Source organism: Camellia sinensis, chromosome 5 (genome assembly GCF_055761805.1).
Source record: "Camellia sinensis isolate YWXY chromosome 5, ASM5576180v1, whole genome shotgun sequence".
Classification (NCBI taxonomy): Eukaryota; Viridiplantae; Streptophyta; class Magnoliopsida; order Ericales; family Theaceae; genus Camellia; species Camellia sinensis.
The window spans coordinates 178,442,961-178,468,046 of record NC_138965.1 but is presented as its reverse complement, the minus strand read 5'-3'; the positions used below and the strand labels follow the sequence as shown (position 1 = coordinate 178,468,046).

Here is a 25,086-nt window from a genome sequence, read left to right as displayed (position 1 = left end):
GGAAGGCGCTGGAAAGCAAGTTCATGACAAAGAGCATTGAGAATCGGCTCTACTTGAAGAAGAAGTTGTTTCGTTTCGACTATAAAAAAGGTATTTCGATGAACGAACACCTAAACAATTTCAACAAAATTCTTATCGATTTGAAAAACTTGGATGACCACATTGATGATGAAGATAAATCACTGTTACTGTTGAATTCCTTGCCTGACACATATGATCATCTCACCACCACTTTACTGTACGATAAAGAAAAGATCAAGTATATTGATGTTTCAAACGCCTTGGTAAATAATGAGTTCAAAAGAAATGCTAAATCTACAAATAGGGACTCAGCATCCGAGGCATTGACAGTCAGAGGTAGGACGAATAACAGAAGATACACAAGGCAAGGAAAGTCTCGCTCAAAATCAAGAGGGAAATCATCAAATAGAAGACGTCTTGCAAAAGACGAGTGTGCTGCTTGTCGCCAGAAGGGTCATTGGGCAAAAGATTGTCCTAATAAAGACAAGAAAGAAGAAAATGTGAACGCTGCACGAGATGGAGATAATGGTGAAGGATTAGCCTTCACAATTTCATCATATGGCCAGTCTGATGAATGGATTCTAGATTCCGGATGTTCCTACCACATCGGTCTTAACAAGCAGTGGTTTTCGAGCTTATGAGAGTTCGATGGAGGAGTTGTATTGATGGCAACAACCAAGCTTGCCAAACAAAGGGGATTGGAACAATTCGACTGAAGATACATGATGGAACAGTCAGAATTCTTGAAGATGTTCGGTATGTACCAGATTTGACAAAGAATCTCATCTCAGTGGGAGTTTTAGACTCCAAAAGTTACAGAGTAACTATGGAAGGTGGAGTCGTCAATGTTGTTCGAGGAGTATTTGTTGCAATGAAGGGTACTCGACAGGGAAATTTATATTTCCTAGACGGCTCTACAGTCACAGGGCTGTCTCCACTAGCTCAGAAGATGATGTATCAGACACTTCCAGACTTTGGCACATGCGACTAGGGCATGTCGGTGAGAAGGCTTTACAAGGGTTGGTAAAGCAAGGCCTGTTGAAAGGCGTCAAAACAGGGAAGCTTGAGTTCTGCGAGCATTGTGTACTGGGTAAGCAAAGAAGAATCAAGTTTGGTACTGCTATTCATCGTACCAAAAGGATTCTAGACTACGTTCACACCGATGTATGGGGTCCTTCCAAGAATGCTTCATTGGGAGGTAAACACTATTTTGTGTCGTTCATTAATGATTTCTCAAGAAGAGTTTGGGTTTACACAATGAAGCATAAAGATGAAGTATTAGAAATATTTCTTATGTGGAAGAAAATGATTGAGACCCAGACAAGCAGAAAGATTACGAAGCTCAGATCTGACAATGGCGGAAATACACATCAGATCCCTTCTTTGAGGTTTGCCAGAATGAAGAGATAGTGAGACATTTCACAGTTCTTGGAACACCGCAGCAAAATGGAGTTGCAGAACGCATGAACCGCACTTTAGTGGATAAAGTCCGGTGTATGCTGTCACATTCTGGATTGGGTAAGGCATTTTGGGCGAGGCATTGAACTATGCTCGTCATCTTGTCAACAGACTACCTACTGCAGCACTAGATAGCAAGACTCCCATGGAGGTATGGTCAGGAGTGCCAGCTATTGATTATGATCAGCTATGTATCTTTGGATGTCCAACCTGTTTTCATGTTACAGAATCTAAGTTGGATCGTAGAGCCAAGAAAGCTGCTTTCTTAGGCTTTGGTGACGGTGTCAAAGGATACAGACTCTGGTGCCCTGAATCAAAGAAAGTTGTCACTAGAAGAGACGTTACCTTTGATGAGTCTACAATGCTGAAGCAACCAAATCCTCAAGAAAATGATGAAGCATTGAAGAAGTCAGTGTAGGTGGAGTTTGAGACTCCAGCAAAGACTATTAAGCCAATCAACCATCTTGAAGAAGTCTCAGTGGATAGCTCTGAAGAGAGTTCAAATGAAAATGAAGATCCACAGGCCCCACAACAATCAGAACCCATTTCAGTCAGGAAAGGAAAAATGGTTACTAAGCAACCTAGTTGGATGACCGATACGGTAGCCTATGCACTTCCAATCATTGAAGACAATGTTCCTTGCACTTGCAAAGAAGCCGTGCAGAATGCAAAAAGTGTTAATTGGAAGGAGGCTATGGATGAAGAGATCGGGTCACTTCACAAGAACCATACTTGGGAGTTAGTGCAACTTCCAAAGGGAAAGAAAGCAATTGGGTGTAAGTGGGTTTACACCAAGAAGGAAGGCATCCCAGGCAAAGACAACATCAGATTCAAAGTGTCACGACCCAAACCCGCCCCAATAAGTTTAGCATCGTAACCGGCCAGTAATCCTTGGATTACCGAAGGCCTCAGAATAGATAAGCATATAATAAGGGGCTAGCGGAAGCAAATACATAAATATAGTTGTCCAATGAGTTGTGCTGACTTATGTGAAACAGAATATTTAAAACTTTATATACATAATCAAAAGTCAATCATACATTATACCCACACACATTAGAGTGTCTGAAGTACAGCCAACAGAATTACATCAAGTCATATATATACACAGAACCAACAGAACTTGAACACAAGACACTTCAGGAACCTCCACGTGAGGCACAATGGCTGGCTGACAACAGAACACAGATCCAGACAAAAAGTCTCCAGAATTGAACTCCAGAATGCTCACCTGTACATATATATATATACAAACAGTGAGCTAAAGCCCAGTGAATAACATTAAGGTAAAGGGGTTAGTGAACGAAATCTGAATATATCATAAGCAGAAAACATATCATAGCATAATCATCCCCATATCAGAACATAATAATGGTACATCCCATAGAACACATCACAGAACGTCTTCCGACTAGAGTAATCGGTTCCGGATACCGATTAAACACATATCACCACAATAAAGTGGCTAACAAGATCTCGTAATTACTTGTATGTCATGGACCCGCATTTCCATGCCGTCCCCCATGACTTGGGACTATCTATGGATGCCATAATAGATTTCAAACTTGGGATGTTCGTTCACATAAACAGATATCATTTCAGAAATTATAGCTTATCACATTTCATTTGGAACATAATTTCATATAAACGTATCTTTACGATAACGTTACTCACAGTGGTTCTCGCAAACGGTTTATCAATCTTCAGACGTTGACCTACAATCACAAAAGTACATAACACAACATATCTCATTATTACACATTCACGTGGCCAACACAGCTTAACTTTCATTACGTTAGTTCTTGTTCATTCTTAGCACATTGATTAAAACACACACACACTTGCAGTCTCGGAACTTGGTACATTCTTTTCTTAGTGTGTTTCTAATCCATAACCTCATTATCAAAGCTTAATTAGGTCTTAGGAATGCCTAAGATGCAATGAGGACGCCAAAACATGAGTTGGAACACTTAGGCAAATTTTCTCAAAATAAGGTCCTCGCTCGAGCGTAGACTTCCTCGCTCGAGCGGACATGCAAAATGAGAGGGGTCGCTCGAGCGAGACTTCCTTCGCTCGAGTGATCTGCAAACTCGGAGAAAGTACTGGTTGGTCTCAATCTACGCTCGAGCTACAACTTCCACGCTCTAGCGGACATGCAAAATGTGAATAGTCGCTCGAGCGCACATTCTTTCGCTTGAGCAATCTGTAAACGACATGAAACTTTTGGGAGCTTGCAATTCACGCTCGAGCGGACTTTTGGTCGCTCGAACGGAGTGCACGCACTCAGAGTGGTCGCTTGAGCGTAAACTCCCACGCTCGAGCGTAGATGCAAATTCTGGAATTTCTAGATTGCACCTTCAAGCTCAAAACTCGAATTCCAACCTTCAAAACACATCTCTTGGGCCCCAAAACTTGAGATAACATAGTAAACTTGTAAAACATGAAGAATTTAGGATCATTTCATAAAATCATGGCCCAAGGTTTTGTCAAAAGCTCACATTTTCAACTTAAAACATGATGAATATTCATGAACACAACATGCATGCATTTTTCCTGTATCCAACTCCTCAAAACATGATCAAACCCCATAAAACAACTTGAAACTTGATGATTTCCCTAAATGAAGATGAATTTCAAACATGCAAGAGAGAATTCTTGGAAATCATGCTCAATTTGTAAGAAAATGGACATGCATGCATGAATTGCAACTCAAACTCTATTCTAGGCTCAATATACACATTCAAACTCATAATCTTCTTGTTGATGACTTAGATTCATAAATTAGGGGTTAAATTCATACCTATAGTCTTGAATAGTCTAGCTCTTGCATAAAATTGATGAACTCAAGTAAAATCTTCAACTTCTTCTTTTAATGTCTCATTCTCTCTCTCTAGAATTGCACTCTCTCTCTCTAAGAAAAAATCTCAAATTTTTCCACTCAAGGGAAATGAAAGGAAATGAGCTCAAAAGAGCAAAATGTGATGCATATATAGTTATGATGATATAATGCATTAATTGAGACATTAGGCTAACCAAACATGGCCTAATTAATCGTTCTGAATCAATTTTTAATAAAATTTGCCACAAGGTTCTAAAAATTCCAAATAACATATTGATGTAATCAATTTCGGTTTCGGATGCCGATAAGACTTTCAATTTACATATTAAAGCGGAAAATCCAAACAGATATTTCTACAGGCAACAGATAGAAAGCCAAATATCATGCAAAATACAGAATAAACACATAATTTATTTTAATCCTCTCATTAGCATCATTAATTATGGTTTAGTAGCTAATTACGGATCGGGGTTATTACACAAAGCCAGATTGGTAGCTAAAGGCTATGCCTAAAAGGAAGGAATAGACTACAATGAGGTATTCTCACCTATTGTGAAGCACACGTCTATTCGTATCTTGTTAGCTTTGGTTGCACAGTTTGATCTCGAGCTCGCCCAACTCGATGTCAAAACTACCTTTTTACATGGAGATCTTGAAGAGGAGATATACATGTCCCAGCCAGATAGTTTCAAAGTTGCTGGAAAAGAGAATTGGGCCTGTAAGCTGAACAAATCGTTGTACGGATTGAAGCAATCCCCGAGACAATGGTACAAAAGATTTGATCGGTTCATGACAGAGAAAGAATACATAAGAAGTCAATTTGATCATTGTGTATATTTCCGTAAGCTTCTAGATGGGTCCTTTATCTATTTGCTCTTATATGTAGATGATATGTTAATTGCATCAAAGAGAAATGAGGAGATTGACAAACTCAAGGCACAATTAGCAAGAGAGTTTGAAATGAAGGATTTGGGAGAAGCAAAGAAAATTATTGGCATGGAGATCAAGAGAGACAAGAAGAAGGACACAGTTCATCTGACACAAACTCAATATTTGAAAAAGGTGTTAGATAGATTTGGCATAAATGGGAAAACAAAAGCTGTGAGTACACCATTGGCCTTTTATTTCAAGCTCAGTGCTTCGATGTCTCCACGTACAGAAGAAGAACGGAAGCATATGGCACAAGTTCCATATGCAAATGCAGTTGGTGCATTAATGTATGTTATGGTTTGTACAATGCCTGACATCTCACATGTTGTGAGTATGGTAAGCAGGTATATGCATGATCCAGGAAAAGATCACTGGCAGGCAGTGAAATGGATCCTAAGGTACATACATGGCACGGTTAATCTAGGATTAAAGTTCGAGAGAGATAACCGACTTGGGTAGAATTTGGTTGGATATGTGGACTCAGATTATGCTGGTGACTTGGACAAACGCCAATCAACAACAAGGTATTTATTTACGCTTACTAAAGGGCCGGTGAGTTGGAGGTCAACGCTTCAGTCAACGGTGGCTTTGTCTACTACAGAAGCAAAGTACATGGCAGTGACGGAAGCCTTTAAGGAAGCTATTTGGCTACATGGGTTGATTGAGGACTTAGGTATTGTTCAGAAGCACGTTGAGGTATACTGTGACAGTAAGAGTGCCATTTGTTTGGCAAAGAACCAGGTTCATCATTCCCGCACCAAGCACATTGATGTCCGTTTCGATTTCATCCGAGAAATTGTGAATGAAGGGGATATTCTGCTTCAAAAGATTAGTACTGCAGATAATCCGGCCGATATGGTCACAAAAGTGGTTTATGGGATCAAGTTCCAACATTGTTTGGACTTGGTCAACATCTCTCAGAACTGATCACCTTTAGGTGCAAGGCAGTGTTGATCGATCACTATGTTGGATAAGAGAATCCTCGCCAAGGTGGAGATTTGTTGAAGATTGGACTAAAGATTCAACCGCGAACTACTCGCATGGGTTGAGGGGGTGATTTGTTGGATATCACCCCATGTGAGGGGTGATTCCCTTTACAAGTGATGTGCACAAGCTTGCCAACTTACAAAGGTGATTCTCCATGAGCTAGCTTGCCAACCTACAAGGTGATTCTCCATGAACTGCAGCATGTTGCCAACCAACATGGACGGCCACCGAAAGGCGAAGAAATGATCTGGCCATGTGATAGAATAGCTAGCCATGTGCAAGGCCAGCCTCTCCACCTCCATCTGTAATGTGTATAAATAGAGAGGCTAAGGGGAGAGTTGATAGAGTGAGTGAACAACTATCAGAGTGTGTTTCCATTGTAATTCTTTCATTTCTCTCCATATAGTAAATCCGCTGCTCGTGGACGTAGGCGACTTGCCGAACCACGTTAAAACTCTTGTGTTATTGCTTGGTTGTGTTTCCTGGTGTGCCCTCGATCCCCAACAATTGGTATCAGAGCCCGGGGGGTGAAAAATCGAATTTTTTCCGAAAGTGCCCAGATTTCAAAGTGACTGAAATCCACTTTTGAACATACCACATTTGCTCTCTCTCTCTTTCTCTCTCTCTCTCTCTCTCTCTCACACACACACACACACACACACACACACTTTTATCAGAGCAGTCAGGTCAGGTGTCACAGTTTCATTTCCATTTATTTACATATTTAATTTTCTGGTACTAAGTTTTTAATTAATTTATTAGATATCACACACTACACAACAACACTGCAAGTCCCATTTTTGAAAATGTTAAAACTAATTTTCACCAAAAAAAGAAAATGATAAAACCAAAGAAACTAAACAATAAAAAGGATTCATAGAGACTAGAGGTATGGGTGTTGGTTTTCTTTCACAATTCAAACCAAAGCAAAATGGCCAAGGACCATATATGGTGCCCCTATTTTGGGTTTCTATTTCCACCGTTTTTCTTTTTGTTTTTTTTGGGACCACGTGCCCCATTTGAAACCTTTTGATAGATAGAGGTCAATCTTTTTGGTTCAATGGATAGCTATGGCTGGCACTAGGAGGTTTTATTGAATTTGATGGTGGTGTTGTTCCTTGGCATGAGATCTTAGGCTGATTGTTTGAATTTGATATTGTCTGAGGAGAATATATAAGAAGTTGTGCAGTTTTTGAGAATTATTTTGGACTTTATTTTCATCATCCGAACCGTTCAATTTTTAAAGAACGTCGAATAGAACATGCCTGTAAAAAATCAAGTTGATCAGATATTTATAAACCCTTCATCAACTCGAATCTGTGTATATAAAAAATAAATATATAAGTATTAAATTGAATACAAATATGAGTTGATGAAGGGTTTATCAATATCCGATCAACTTGATTTTTTACAAGTTTGTTCTACTAGATTTTTTTTTAAAATTTAACGGTTTCGATGATGAAAATAAAATTTGAAATAATTTCCATGAGCTGTACAACAGTCATTATTGTGCAAGCCGCACGATAATGACTCCAACTCTAATAAATAATAAGTATTAGGAAAACTCTTACGTGTAGTGGCGGACATAGAAATTGTACAAAGTTGTATGCTTAAGTCCTTATCTTTTTGCTTTAATTATGGATGAATTGACAAGAAATATTCAAGATGGCGTGTCATGGTGCAGATGATATTATGCTAGTGGATGAGACTAGAAAATGAGTTAACACAAAGTTATAGATTTGGAGAAAAGCTCTTGAATCTAAAAGATTTCGAATAAGCAGAACTAAGACGGAGTACATAGAATGTAAATTTAGTAACAATAACAATAAAAGTAGAGGAGAAGTGAGATTGAGAATCAAGAACTGACTAAGAGTGAAAATTTTTGTTATTTAGGGATTATCACAACAGCAGGGGAGATTGATGCGGATGTAGTCCATAAGATTAAGGCGGGATGGTGCAACTGGAGAAGTGCGTCTGAGGTACTGTGCGATAAACGAATACCCACTAGACTAAAAGGTAAGTTCTATAGAATGACTATTAGACCAGTTATGTTGTATGGGACGGAGTGTAAGGCAACCAAGAAACAACATGTAAATAAGATGAGTGTGGCTGAGATGAGGATGCTAGGGTGGATGTGTGGTAAGATTAGATAAGACAGAATTAGGAATGAATGTATTCGGGAATAGGTAGGAGTAGCACCAATAGAAGATAAGTTGAGAGAGAATCGATTGAGATAGTTTGGTCATATTCAACGGAGACTAATAGAGGCAGTAGTGAAGAGATGAGATACTGTAACGGTAGATGGAAGTGTTAGGGAACGTGGTAAGCTTAGATTAACGTTGACTAGCGTTGTAAATAGAGATATGGATCTACTTAATTTGACTAATGAAATGACCTTTGATAGGGCCGCATGGAGAAGAAGGATTTATGTAGCCGACCCTATTTAATGGGACTTAAGACTTGGTTTGGTTTGGTTTGGTTTAGATTTTGGAAATTAAAATATTAATTTATTTTATAAAAACTCAAAATGACATGAAAGTAATGAGATTTTTCAAAGGTTTAAGATGACTAAAATATTAATTTATTTTATAATTACTAAAAATTGCATGAAAATAATGAAAATTTTCAAAATTTAATATAGCAAAAATAAAATTATTTAGATTTTGGAAGGATTGAAGTAAAATTATATATATTTTGAAGGGATCAAAATGTAAACTTCCTTTATAAATATTTTAAATTGCATAATAAAAATTTAATTTTTTAAAAGTTTGCGAGGCGGTGGCCCCCGCCTGCCACCCCGTGTCTGCCATGCACATAATTTTGTGGTTTGAGTTATATATTTTATGAAATAATTTATGTAAGTTCATAAAAACTTATATGATTTTGTAAATTTCATAATTTTTATGAATACATTTAGTGTATGAGATATAATATATTTAGTATAGGAGAAAGGATAATATGTATTGTGGGTTTATTTTTATTCTGTTTGGTTAAAGAAACCATTTTTATTTTATTTTATTTTTTTATTTTAAAAGGAGCATAAAATATCATAGTTTTTTACTGTGATTATCAGTCCATAAAGATCATAGTTTTTTTTTTAATTATATAAAACTGATATTAATAATACCATAAAAGATCATGATTTTTTCCAAAAAGTGAGCTCCTTACTATATTATTGATCTCAGGTTTGTAAAAATAATTACGGTTAAAAAATGTGATTGATTATGACCATAAATAAACAATCACATCCAAAAAAATCACGCTTCATAAGATGGAAAAAACTGAGATTGTTTATGAAAGATCATAGTTCTCAAATTTTTGTAAGGATAATTTTAGCGATACCAAATTTTTTACTAAATAAATTACTAAATGTTTCACTTGAGTCTGGAATTCACAAAACTTGAATAATTATTTAGTAATTTCGGAGTATAGACACGTGGTATTCCGTAGTATTATGATTGGTGAAAAATGTGAGTATGTAAGGTATTATATTGAATGATTGGGGAACATGAAGGGATATATTAAATGATGATTGGTTAAAAAGTACGGACATGTGATATATCGAAAATATTCTATAATTTTCCAAGACATTTGATCATTTATTTGGTAAAAAATTTAACACCATAACATTTTCTTTTTTGTAATAGTGTGGGCATGTGCGATTGCACGTGGCTGGCTAGTGAGCTCCATATGCTTCGGTCAATAATTTTGACTTTTGAGTGATTTTGTTACCCTTATATGTTCAATTAACTCCACAAATTAATATTCTTTATCATAAAACATAATTTAGTTGCAATTTACCGTTCTAGGTCTTTGAATTCAAGGCGTGACAAAAATTCCCATGTTGAGTTGCTTTGTCTTGCTTATCCCTCGTTAACAATGCATAAGTCCTTCATGTTCAGTTTTACTAACGCATATGTTGATTTGTCTAACCTTGCAAACTTTCAAATAATTCTTTGGTTACATACAATTTAAATTGTATTGATATGGGAAACGCTTAAGACATCACTTCTAAATTTTCTCTTAATGAGGTGGACAAACATGTCAACTTTTTATTGATTTAAGCATTATCCATTTTGATATCTCCCTAGTTTTTTTTTTTTTTTTTTCTCATAAAATTATCATTTTCTTCGTCACTTGTTAAGACGTACTCTAGCCTAGATCTACAGGGAATGGGAAGATGATCACCCAAGTGCCCCACATAGGTTTGAACTCGCAACCTCCACTATGGGAGTAAGAAAGCATAACACTCTGGTACAATGCCATAGGTTCATAAACACTTCATTTCATTAGGGGAAAAAGTAAATAAATAAAAGGCACAATACACTGGAAGCAGAATTGATGAATGCAAAATGAACAAAATTAAGTTGAAAAATCAAAATACAGACAAACAAAATATAAAAGTCTTTTTACGTAGAAGTAAGTCAACATACATCTAATAATCACTATATCTGCAGTGACAGAAATCTCTTGTATTGAGAATGTCCTTTCACAATAAACCAAAAGCAACAATTTTTTCCTTCAAATTATAACCTTAAAAAGTCATAACAGTCTCTCCAACTTATTCATTACCAGATGGAACTGCTTAACATAACATTAGATCTTTTCATCCCAAAGCTCCTCAACAGATTTATAGGGGCCTTGGTCGGATGTGAACTCGAGTCCAGGACACCCTTTTTGTTGGGGAATTTGATCAATCTTCTTAGACTCTTCAGGGCTTAGTGTCCAATCAAATATGTCAAGATTTTCTTCCATCCGCTCTTTGTTAAAGCTCTTCACAAGTACGCTCACTCCTTGCTCATAAACCCACCTCAAGCAAACCTTTTCATGTAACAACATTAAGATAATGTAAAGATTATAGTTATAGATTACACTCGACAAAAGAATTAGGTATATATTGTTTTAATTTTGGATTTTATGACTCATATTTTGTTTTGTTTAAATGAACTCGAATTAATGATGGTGACCTTAGTAAAATTGGTACTTACTATCTACTGGTTTACTATTAGCACAATGATTATGGTTTAACCTTTAGATCGGCTATTACGGGTAATAGTTGTAAGATTCTGATGTGTGACTTGTGCCATGTGGAGTCATAATTGGAATGGAATTCACATTACCAATCGCTACCCAATCACCTATAGATATTGGTTATATGGTTGTTAAATCCTATCAGTCTCGAAGATTGGGTGTGGTACCAAGCCATCTCATTTTGTTTGCAAATATTTGTCAATGGTCATAAACATGAGTATGCCACTATTAATTAAATTATTATGTTGTTTCAATAAGTTATTGTTATTTTATTTTTTTTGGATAAATAAAATAATTTATTGTTATTGAGTAGATATGATTCGTATATTATTTCCTACATGTGGAAACAAAGCCCAAGGATAAATGTTCTTAGTAACAGTGATTATTTTCATTATTGATTACGAGTATCATAAGATTTTTAGTTGTTTGTTGAGATTATGATGTAAATTTTAATTGGCATGACCTATATGTATTCGGATATACAATATTGAGGTTTATATTATGTAGTAGAATTGTGATTATTTTGAACAAACAATTATTAAATTATACTTACAATTCAAATAAAGATATTAGGCAATTAGAAGGATAAGAATATGGCAATAGGAACAGGATTGTGATTGTGGCCATATATGTTTTCTGTTGGTCATTGTAACTTTGTTCTAGACTTTTGGATTATGCAATTTTTAAGTGCTTATTTTTTTGATGTATAAATAGGCAGCACAGTATGGCAATTCAAGCAAAACTTGGTCGAGGTAGGCATAGTCGATCAGCTAAGCAATACAGGATAAGGGTGTACATGGAGGGATTTACAGTGAATCTCATAACTATAATCATTTACCTTTATTTTAGGAAAATGGCTCTAGAGAACCTGCATAGATGGAAGGAGCCACATAGCACTCTCTGATCAAGCAAAGTGTTACAGGATTGCTCCACCAATCATATGGAGGGATCTTCAATATGATATGAATTACACACGTATATATATATAACTTTGATTTGAATAAAATGTTACCTGAGCAACAGTCTTCCCTTTAGCCTCAGTAATCTCTTTTAGTATCTCACAATCCATGACTTGGTTGGTTCCCCACAGTGTTCCTCTAGCCCCTAAGGGTGAGTATGCTGTAAAATAAATACCCTTTTTCTCGCAGAATTCCCTTAACTTCTTCTGCTGCCAAAGTGGGCTCATCTCCACCTTCATTATTCGACCCACAATCCAATGCACTACATTATTATACTAAGTAAGTTTTTTGAGAAATGACTTCTTTTTCTATCTCTTTTTTTAATTACAAGAAATGATATTAATTTACCCCAAAATATACCATTAATTTGAAATGAAAGTACAAATAAATAAATAAAATCAACCTAAGAATTTTAGGCCCCAAAAAAATAGATACTAACAAGTCAAAGAATCATTCCGAATGATTGCGAATCATTTGGACAAAACATGAGAGTTTTAATATCTCAAGTGTTGTGCAAAACTCTCATGTTTTCTCCAAATTATTTGCAATCATCAGAAATGATTCTTTGACTTGTTACTATCTTCTTCTTTCTTTTTTTTTTTTGGGGGGGGGGGGGGGTTGTGTAGGTTGATTTTATTTATTTATTTGTACTTTCATTTAAAATTAATGGTATATTTTGGGGTAAAGGCATTTCTCAAAAAACTTAGTATGTTATGTATTGTATTGCATTGCATGTGTGGGTTGAATAATGAAGGTGGAGATGAACCCAGTTTGGCAGCAAAAGAAGTTAAGGGAATTCTGTGAGAAAAATGTTACAGCATACTCACCCTTAGGTGCGAAAGGAACACGGTGGGGAACCAACCCAGTCATGGATTGTGAGATACTCAAGAGATTGCTGAGGCTAAAGGGAAGACTGTTGCTCAGGTAACATTTTATTCAAATTATAAGATTTTATTCAAATAAAAGTTTTCTTTCACTAACTGACCACTCACTTTTAAAATAAAATAAATTAAAAAAAAAAAAAGCCGTTGAGCTTTTCCGTACTCCCTTAGTTGAATTTCAAAGGGCAATTTAGGTTGTCTTTAATTGATAATAAGCCAAATAGGAATAAAAAAAGATTATTTTGCCAAAATGCTTTAGTTCATGATTGCGGAATTTAATATGATAGGATCAAAGTCCATACCTTTAACCCAAAGGGTTTGGCTGAGCCAGTCCTTGCTTTCAACACCTCGGTTGAATGACATATTCAATAATAGTAAATGTAGAAAGAATATTATAACGTCAAAAATTGACGAAATGACCAAAAAATGACATGAGGTTAGGGAGCCTAGATGGATGTCTCCTGTTGCTCCCTATTTTGATATGCTTATGAAGCCTTTTTTTTTTTTTTTTTATCTGCAAAAAATGGGAGATTTTATTGAGTAAACAATGATGAGTACATCAATAAAAGGAAAGGAAGAAAAGGAAGTGCATGAAGACTGCATCATAGCAATCCCGAATCATCCCAACTAGGTTGGTACAAGATGAGACGGGGAATCATGTGCAAGCACCTCCAAAAAATCAGATTAAGGTTGCTAAGAAATCAACAAAAACTGATAGAAAGAGAACACCAAAGCACCAAAACAACAACTAAGCAACCTAAGAATTTCCACTGCCATTTAACAAAGGAAAGCCAATACCTTTGACATGAGCAATAAATCCTTTAGAAACTTCTCTGACTTGACTTCAGAAAAGTTAGCCAATACCAATTTCTAACAGTCCGATACCAAACCGTAAACAAACTTAATCCCTAATTGTCCATACTTGCAGCAGCAGGCAAAAGGCAAAAGGCAACAGAAGACTTCACTACCTGACACCAAAAACAGAGCATATTCCACACCAAAATCCAAATAAGCCAAAAACTGAATCACGAAGAGCCCAATCTAATTTGCTGCAGATGGTAGACAAAGTCATTAATAAATACTTCATGAGATTTGTTTTTGCCTTGATGCAAAATGCCACTCTTATCTTTGTAAGATCGAGGATGGAATCCCAATTAGGTTGCAAAAAAGTCTTGGAAATTCCTTCTTTAGTGGACATGACTTAAGCCACGAGTCGTTCTAGAAGGATGCTGATCTTCCATCACCAATGGAAAGCTCAATGTTGGACACAAAAAAGCAGAACAAGTCAGGGCATCTATCTTTAACATTTATCCTTCCAAATTCTTGATGAGTGCCGAGAAACAGTGTCAAATGGAAGCCAAGATCTGGGCTCAGTGCCGGACTTTGCTGCAAATGATATTCCTCCAAAATGCAGATTTTCAGTGCCAAATCTCCACCACCACTTGAGCCACTTGAGCAGAAGGCATTCGTTTACAACCCTGATTTTTTTAATCTTATTTGGATCATAAAGTGCAATCTCAACTGGATCAAACAGTGGCTTGTCAAGTACCCCCACAGAAGATGCCAATTAATGATATCAGTAAATGGTAAAGCCTATGGTTTGGGCTAGATGATGTTAATAGAAATTGAGAGATTAGGGTTTTTCGTTTGATAAGCCACTCAAATTATAGTTCTATCCATTAATTTGAGTGTGTTGTTTGTTTTGAGCTTTCAAATCATAGTTCTATACCCGTTTCTCAAAATTTAATTCAAAACATAATCATTACTTTTCAAAACTCATAACCAAACACATAATTCAAAACTCTTTTTAAAATTCAATTCAAATCAATATTTTAATTTTTTCAAATATTTTAAATATTTTAATATTTTAATTTTGTTAAAATTTTAAATATTTTAATATTTAAGTATGTTACGATTTATTTAATTTTTTAATTTTTGAATATTTTTAAATATTTTAATTTCAAAATATTACGATTTTAATTTTTTAAATTTTAAAATATTTTATAAAAATAAATTCAAACTCTATTTTATAAAAATATTTTTAAATATTTTAATTTTTTTGTTACGTATTTAGTTACGATATGAGTATAGAGTTGTGAAAGTAGTATGTAGTTTCGAGTTATATGTTTGGTTATGAGTTTTAAAAATAATTTCTTAATTGAGTTTTGTTTTATGTGTTTGGTTACGGTTTGAGTGTAGAGTTGTTTTTAAATTTAAAATATTAACATTTTAAATTATTTAATTTTTTTGAATATTTAAATTATTTAAATTTTTACGATTTAAATTTTTTGAATATTTATTTTAATTTTTTACTTATTAAATTTTTTAGATTATTTAAATTATTTAAATATTTATGATTTAAATTTTTTCAATATTTATTTTGAAAAAAATTTATTTCCTTTGTAGTATTTTCAATTAAAAAATTGATTAATGTTATTTTTTGTTAATAATAAATTTTTTTAATTGAATTTCAAAAAGAGTTTTGTTATGAGTGTTGATCAGAATTTTCAATAGTGTGAAAGTAATGTGTTTTGTTATAAGTTATAACAATTTAAATTAAGTTTTGAAAATTCTTTCCAAAACTCATAACCAAACAAATATTCTTACTTCACATGTCAAATCAAACTTTCAAAACTCAATTCCACACTTAATTCAAAACTCAATTCAACACTTATTCAAAAATCATAACCAAACAATTTTTTTACACTCAAATCGTAATTCCACAACTCACAAACTCAAAATACAACTCATACTCTCAAATTATATTTACAAAACTCTACCAAACGCAACTTAGGATTTTCAAAATGTGTTACCTTGCATGGTGTACCTCTTTTATATATATATATATATATATATATATACACGTGTGATTCATGTCGTATTGAAAATCCCTCCATATGGTTGGTGGAGCAATCCTCTTACACTTTGCTCGATCGAAGAGTGCTATGTGGCTTCTTCCGTCTATGCATGTTCTCTAGAGTCAAATGGCATGACACACGTTCCTTAAATAATGTTAAATGATTATAGGTATGAGATTCACTGTAAATCCCGCAATGTACCCTTACCTGGTATTGCTTAGCTGATCGACTATGCCTACTTCGACCAAGTGACCTTCCCTACCTTTTCGCAACCCAACAAAGGGATTCACCTGACCCGGTACACTGGGCTGGGCTTGAGCTTGGAGGTCAAGTTTTGCTTGAATTTCCATCCTATGCTGCCTATTTATACATCAAAAAAATAAGCACTTAAAAATTGCATAATTCACAGTCTAGAGCAAAGTTACAGTGGCCAACAGAAAACATATATGGCCATAATCACAATTCTGTTCCTATTACCATATCATAATAATCACAATTCTACTACGTATCACAAACCTTAATATTGTATATCCGAATAGGTAAAGGTCATGCCAATTAAAACCTACATCATAATCTCAACAAACAACTAAAAATTTTATGATACTCATAATCAATAATGAGAATGATCACTCTCAGTAAGAAAATTTAACCTTAGGTTCTGATTCCACAAGTAGGAAATTTACATAATAATGTAGGAATCGTATCTACTCAATAAAAATAAATTATTGAAACAACATAATAATTTATAAATAAATGCATACTCGTGTTTATGACCATTGACAAATATTTGCAAACAAAATGAGATGGCATGGTACCACACCCAATCTTCCTATGTGTGAGGCTGATAGGATTTAACAACCATATAACCAATATCTAGAGGTCATTGGGCGTTGACTACTAACCTAAATCGCATTCCAATTATGACTCCACGTGGCACAAGTAATATTGAATTTTACAAGTATTACCCATAATAGCCGATCTAAAGGTTAATTCATAATCATTGTGCTAATGGTAAACCATTAGATAGTAGGTACCCATTTTACTAAGATCAGCATCTTTAATTCGAGTTTATTTAAACAAATATATCTATCTATAGTATATATTAAGCAAAATAGGGTTTTTAACCCCAAGACATGTGAGAATTCCAATCTCCTAATCCTAATTTTCTAATTTTTTGATTTAAAAAAAATAAATCTCAGCATTTATTGACTTCTCCCAACCCACAATCTCTTTTGACTTCTCTCATAATTATTGCAACACCCTTTTCAATTTCTCACATACACTATGGTTACAAAAAAAAAAAAGTATATATATAAGAATTTAGCTATAGATCTCAAAAAGATATAACATCTAAATTTGAATTATGATTTAATAATATAATTATGTATTTTTTTTATGTATATCTATTAAAATTTTAAATCACTTAATGAGACAAATTAATCAATTTTTCAAAATTATTGATTTTTAATTTACAAAATAGATTAAAAAACTATTGACTAATTTATTTATTTAATAACAAAAATATTTCATAATCTCTCCCTCTTAATCTCTCTCACAAATTTTTAAAAAAAAATATTAAAACTTGCATTCATTTTCTCTTCCCCAAAAAATCAGATAATATTTTTTATTAAAGTTGTAGATATCTACCTATATTTTATATATTATATTATAACATAACAAAAAAAAAAAAACCCTATAAAATTAAAAAAAAAATCTTTAAAGTTTATCAGAATAAACTTTAAATTAATAAAACTCACATGTCTATTACATATCTAACTCACATCATAACTTACCTAAATAATTATAATTAAAAACAAATGGAAACCACAGATAAATTAAATTAAAAAAAAAAAGATACCCACGACTCCATCTTAAATAAATTAAAAAAAAATACCCGAATAGAAACCACACAAAAGTAAAAATAAAAATAAAAAGATATATCTATCTATCTATCTATCTATCTATCTATCTATCTATATCTATACTATATATTAAGCAAAATGAGGTTTTTAACCCCAAGCCTTGTTGGAGCTCCCATATCTCAATCTAAATTTCCAAATTTTCTGATTTAAAAAAAAAAAACCTTAGCATTTATTAACTTCTCCCAATCCCCAAGTCTTATCATCATAATAACACTTTAATGTATTAAGAACAAGCATAAAAAAGAATTCTTTAAAATCCAACACATGAATTCTTTGAAAAGTCTTAACACATATGATTATTATCCCTCATAATAACACTTTAATACATTGAGAACAAACATAAAAAAAAATTTCTTGAAAAGTCCAACATATATGATTATTATAAAAATATTAAACTTTAATATAATATAATAAAAAAAAAAGAAGACATCTATACTATATATTAAGCAAGGGAAGGGCTTCTGTCTAGTCCTTAATCGGACTGGAGCGTGCTGTTGGGCCCATGGAGGCCCACCACGGGTCCCGTTTTGATAATCTGAACCGTTCAATATGTAGAACTCATCGAGGACTATATGCCTGTAAAAAATCACGTTGATTTGATATCGATAGCTATGTGATCAAAACAGATTTTTGTCAACCATTAATTTATTCACCGTCCATTTTTTTTATACAAAACTGATTTGATCACATAGCTATCGATATTCGATTAACGTGATTTTTTATAAATATATAGTACTCGACGAGTTCTACACATTGCACGGTTCAGATTATCAAAACGGGACCCGTGGTATGCCCCAACGAGCCCAACAACACAGTCTAGTCCGATTAAGGACTGGACAAAAGCCATGCCCTTAAGCAAAATGGGATTTTTAACCCCAAGCCTTGTGGGAGCTCCAATCTCTCAATTTAAATTTCTAAATTTTTTGATTTAAAAAAAAAAAACCTTACCATTTATTAACTTCTCCCAACCCCCAAGTCTTATCCTCATAATAACATTTTAATATATTAAGAACAAGCATAAAAAAAATTCTTTAAAATCCAACACATGAATTCCTTGAAAAGTCTTAACACATATGATTATTATCCTTCATAATAACACTTTCATGCATTGAGAACAAGCATAAAAAAAATTTCTTGAAAAGTCCAACACATATGATTATTATCAAAATATTAAACTTTAATATAATATAATAAAAAAAAGAAGACATTTAATTCCTTTGAAAAGTCCAACACATATGATTATTGTCAAAATATTAAATTTTAATATAATATATAATTATTATCAAAATATTAAACTTTAATATAATATAATAAAAAAAGAAGATATTTAATTCCTTGGAAAGTCCAACACATATGATTATTATCAAAATATTAAACTTTAATATAATATAATAAAAAAAAGAAGACATTTAATTCCTTGAAAAGTCCAACACATATGATTATTATCAAAATATTAAACTTAATATAATATAATAAAAAAAGAAGACATTTAATTCCTTGAAAAGTCCAACACATATGATTATTATCAAAATATTAAACTTTAACATAATATAAAAAAGGAAAAAAAGAAGACATTTAAAAAAAAAAAAGACATTTAACAATCGTAATTCACATATATAGATAATTGTAAATATATTAAGGAAAATGGAGTTTCTAAACCCCAAGCCTTGTGGAAGCTCCAATCTCTCAATCTTAATTTTTAAAATTTTTTATTTAAAAAAAAAACCCTCAGCATTTATTGATTTAGTCAAAATTCCTTATCAGTATTTATTAACTTTTTTCAATCCATATGCCTGCATTTACTGGTTTGGTCAAAATCCCTAATTAGCATTTAAAATCCCATCATACAAATAATTATAGATACAGCCTGTGCATAGTTACTGCAGTAACTTTTTTTAATTTCTCCTGTACACTATGGTTAGTAATAAAATTGTTAAATTATTTTTATAAAAAATCTTATAAAACATAATTTATATATTAAAAAAAATTAAAATAAATATAAATATCTATAATTATTCCGTGCATAGCACAGGTGATAAGGTAGTACTATATATTAAGCAAAAGGAGGTTTTTAACCCCAAGCCTTGTGGGAGCTTCAATCTCCCAATCTAATTTTTCTGATTTTTTGATTTAAAAAAAAAAAAAAAACCTTAGCATTTATTAACTTATCCCAACTCCCAAGTCCTACCCTCATAATAACACCCTCATAATAACACTTTAATGTATTGAAAACAAACATAAAAAAAATTCTTTGAAATCCAACACATGAATTTTTGAAAGGTCTCAACACATATGATTATTATCACTCATAATAACACTTTAATGCATTAAGAACAAGCATTAAAAAAAATTTTGAAAAATCCAACACATATGATTGTTATCAAAATATTAAACTTTAATATAATATAATAAAAGAAAGGACATTTAATTTCTTAAAAAGTCTAACACATATGATTATTATCAAAATATTAAACTTTAATATAATAAAAAAAACGAAAAAAAGGAGGCATTTTTTTATAAAAAAAAAAGATATTTAAAAATCGCAATTCACATATATAGATAATTGTAAACACAATCCGTGCATAGCACGGGTGATATGTTAGTATTATATATTAAGCAAAATGGGGTTTTTAAACCTCAAGGCCCGTGGGAGCTTCAATATCCCAATCTGAATTTTTTTATTTTTAAAAAAAACTCAGCATTTATTAATTTGGTCAAAATTCCCTGATCAGCATTTATTAACTTTTTTCAATCCACATGTCTTTTCACATGTCTGTATTTATTGATTTGGTCAAAAATTCCTGATCAACATTTAAAATTACCTCATACAAATAATTATAGATATAATCTGTGTAGAATTACTGCAGTACCCTTTTCAATTTCTCCCATACACTATGGTTAGTGATAATATTGTCAAATTATTTTTATAAAAAGTCTTAAAAAACATAATTTATATATTAAAAAAAATCTAAAACAAATACAAATATCTAAAATTATCCCGTGCATAGCACGGGTGATAGGCTAGTACTATATATTAAGTAAAAGGAGATTTTTAACCCCAAGCCTTATGGAAGCTCCAATCTCCCAATCTAAATTTTCTGATTTTTTTATTTAAAAAAAAAAGATCTTAACATTTATTAACTTCTCTCAACTTCTAAGTCTTATCTTCATAATAGCACTTCAATGCATTAAGAACAATCATTAAAAAAAAATTCTTTGAAATCCAACACATATGAATTCATTGAAAAGTCCTGACACATATGATTATTATCCCTTATAATAACACTTTAATGTATTAAGAACAAGCATAATTTTTTTTTTGAAAAGTCTAACACATATGATTATTATCAAAATATAAAAAATCTTAGCATTTATTAAATTCTCTCAACTCCCAAGTCTTATCCTCATAATAATACTTTAATGCATTAAGAACAATCATAAAAAAAAAAAAAAAAAAAAAATTGAAATCCAACACATACGAATTCATTGAAAAGTCCCAACACATATGATTATTATCCCGTATAATAACATTTTAATGTATTAAGAACAAGTATAAAAAAAAATTCTTGAAAAGTCTAAGACATATCATTATTATCAAAATATTAAACTTTAATATAATACAATAAAAAAAAAAGACATTTAATTTTTTGAAAAGTCCAACACATATGATTATTATCAAAATATTATCAAAAAGAAGACATTTAAAAAAAATTTAAATCACAATTCACATATATAGATAATTGTAAACACAATCTGTGCATGGGAGCTCCAATCTCTCAATTTGAATTTTCTAAATTTTTTATTCAAAAAAAAAAAACTCAACATTTATTGATTTAGTCAATATCCCCTGATCATCATTTACTAACTTTTTTCAATCCACATGTCTTTCCATATGGCTGCATTTATTGATTTGGTTAAAATTTACTGATCAAGATTTAAAATCCCCTCATACAAATAATTATAGATATAACCCGTGCATAATTGCTGCAGTACCCTTTTCAACTTCTCCCATACACTATGGTTAGTGATAAGATTGTTAAATTATTTTTATAAAAAATTTAAAAAAACATAATTTATATATTAAAAAAAAATCTAAAACAAATATAAATACCTATAATTATCTCGTGCATAGCACGGGTGATAGTCTAGTCTATACTATATATTAAGCAAAATGGGGTTTCTAACCCCCAAAGCATGTGGGAGCTCCAATATGTCAATCCTAATTTTCTAATTTTTTATTTTTTTTTAAAAAAAAATTCACCTCAGCATTTATTAACTTTTCTCAACTCATAAGACTTTTTGACTTCTCTCATAATTATTGTAGTACCTTTTTTAAAACAAATAATTTGTATATTAAAAAAATTTAAAACAAATATAAATATAAATATTTATATCTATATCTATCTATTTATTTATATCTATCTCTAACCCACAAGTTTTGTGAGAGTTCCAATATCTGAACCTTAATTTCTTTTTTTTTTTTGAAAAAAAAGACTTAGCACTTATTAAATTCTTCTAAGTCTTTTTAACTTCTCCAATACACACACTCTATTTAACTTTTTACATTCCTATTGCAAACAGTGAGTCTCTTTTTTATTTTCTCCTTCTTGACTTCTCACTTCTACACTTTCAACTTCAGTGACCACGTATACAAACAGTAAGTCTTCTTTTTGTTTTCTCCTTCTTAACTATTCCTTTTGTTTACTGTTTTAATATTGTAATTAGATAGCGCATACAAATATTTGTGATTTGTCTAGCGAATAAAAAATTATAATTTGATTTTTTAATATGATTGAATTTAGATAAATATAAACTCTCACAAAGAGAAAAATGTGATTATAATTAGTCGAATGATTCTTTTTTTTTAATGTGATTGTACTTAGTTTAATAGTTCTTTTTTTTCATTTATTTATTTTATTATGGGAAAAATGTGATTTGATTTGTAGTTTGTTCAATGGCTTTTTTTTTTTAATATGATTGTTGTAGTTAGTTCAATGGTTTTTTTTTTTAATGTTATTTAATCTTTTTATTTACTATTTTAATTTTATTTTTATATGATTGAAGTTAGATAAACATAAACACTCACAAAGAAAAAAATGTGATTGTAATTAGTTCAATGGTTTTTTTTTTTTAATGTGATTGGAGTTAGTTAATGGTTCTTTTTTTCATTTATTTATTTTTTTTTATTATGAGAAAAATGTGATGCGATTATAATTTGTTCAATGGTTCTTTTTTTTTAATGTAAAATCTTTTATTTACTGTTTTAATGGTTTTTCTTTACAATTATTTATGAAAAAATATTATTATAGTTAGATAGCATAAAAATATTTGTGATTTGATTTGATTTTTTTCTGATTTGATTTTTAAACTACCAATTATTGATAATGATTAGATTGTATTTTGAAAAAAAAAATTGTAATTGATTTTTTTAACTCACTGTGTTTTTTGAAAAACAAAATGGATTGTACTCATTAGGGTCACATAATGTACCAATTATTGATGATGATTAGATTGTATTTTGACCCAAAAAAAATTGTAATTGATCTTTTTAACTCACTATGTTTTTTGAAAAATAAATTATTGTGTTTTTTAATTATCAATTGACTTAATTTGTGATTGATTTTTTTAATTATTGATGATGATTAGATAGCATTAAAAAAATTGTGATTTGTATGATTGAAATTATTTCCTTTTGTTTATAATTTTATTTTTTAATATGATTGAAGTTAGATAAACATAAACACTTATAAAAAGAAAAATGTGATTGTAGTTTGTTCAATGGTTCTAAATAATCTTTTTTATTTACTATTTTAATGGTTATTGTTTTTCAATTATTTTTTTTATTATCAGAAAAATGTGATTGTAGTTAGATAGCATTAAAAAAAATGTGATTTGTATGATTAAAGTTATCTCCTTTTGTTTATAATTTGATTTTTTAATATAATTGAAGTTAAATAAATATAAACACTCAAGGGGGTTTTTAAGCAAAAGGGGGTTTTTAACCCCAAGGCCTGTGGGAGTTTCAATATATCAATCTGAATTTTCTAAATTTTTTATTAAAAAAAAACCTCAGCATTTATTGATTTGGTCAAAATCCTCTAATTAGCATTTATTAACTTTTTTCAATCTACATGCCTGCATTTATTGATTTGGTCAAAATCTCCTAATTAGCATTTAAAATCCCCTCATACAAATAATTATAGATACAATCTGTGTAAGTTACTGCAGTACCCTTTTTAATTTCTCTCATACACTATGGTTACTGATAAGATTGTTAAATTATTTCTATAAAAAATCTTAAAAAAACATAATTTATATATTTAAAAAAAATCTAAGACAAATATAAATATTTATAATTATCTCGTGCATAGCACGGGTGATAGGCTAGTATTATATAAGGAAAATGGAATTTTTAACTCATAAGCTTTGTGAGAACTCTAATACCTCAATCTTAATTTCCTAATTTTTTGATTTTAAATAAAAAAACTTAGCATTTATTGATTTTTTCCAAGTCTTTTTGACTTCTCTCATACACACCATTTTCAACTTCTTCCATACTTATTTAATTATTTTGGAAATAATAACTATCCCTTAATTTACGGATTTTAAATAGAAAGATAACAAAAATACTTCATAATCTCTGTTTTGAAATTTCTCTCATCGATTTCCAAAATAAAATGTTATAACTTGACTTTCTTTTCTCTCCCTCAAAAAATCAGATAATATTTTTCACGAGAATTGTAGAAATCTATCTATATCTTATATATTATGTTATAACATAATCTAGATCTATCTATATCTATATATAAGGAAAAGGGGGTTTCTAAACCCTAAGTCTTGTGGGAGCATTAATATCCCAATCTTAATTATCTAAATTTTTAATTTTAAAAAAAAAAACCTCAACATTTATTGATTTAGTCAAAATCTCCTAATTAGCATTTATTAATTTTTTCCAATTCATATACCTTTCCACATACCTGCATTATTGATTTGGTTAAAATTTTCTGATCAGAATTTATTAACTTTTTCCAATCCACATGTCTTTTAAGAGCTTTGGTCAAAATTCCCTCACACAAATAATTATAGATACAACTCGTGCATAGTTATTGTAGCACCCTTTTCAACTTCTCCCATACACTATGGTTAGTGATAAGATTGTTAAATTATTTTTATAAAAAATCTAAAAAAAAGAATTCGTAT

At 31.4% G+C, this 25,086-nt stretch overlaps 1 long non-coding RNA gene and 1 other non-coding gene across 2 annotated transcripts; both read right to left on the bottom strand.

Annotated features, from left to right (window-relative positions):
• Positions 1 to 10,616: 10,616 nt before the first annotated feature.
• Positions 10,617 to 13,620, bottom strand: LOC114322061 (uncharacterized). Its single transcript, XR_003650545.2, has 2 exons — positions 13,409 to 13,620; positions 10,617 to 11,056 (listed from the first exon to the last, which is right to left on the bottom strand). It is a non-coding gene; the product is annotated as an uncharacterized LOC114322061 (transcript).
• Positions 13,621 to 15,759: 2,139 nt separating this feature from the next.
• Positions 15,760 to 16,324, bottom strand: LOC145791012 (uncharacterized). Its single transcript, XR_014330591.1, has 2 exons — positions 16,172 to 16,324; positions 15,760 to 16,080 (listed from the first exon to the last, which is right to left on the bottom strand). It is a non-coding gene; the product is annotated as an uncharacterized LOC145791012 (long non-coding RNA).
• Between the last annotated feature and the right edge of the window lie 8,762 nt (positions 16,325 to 25,086).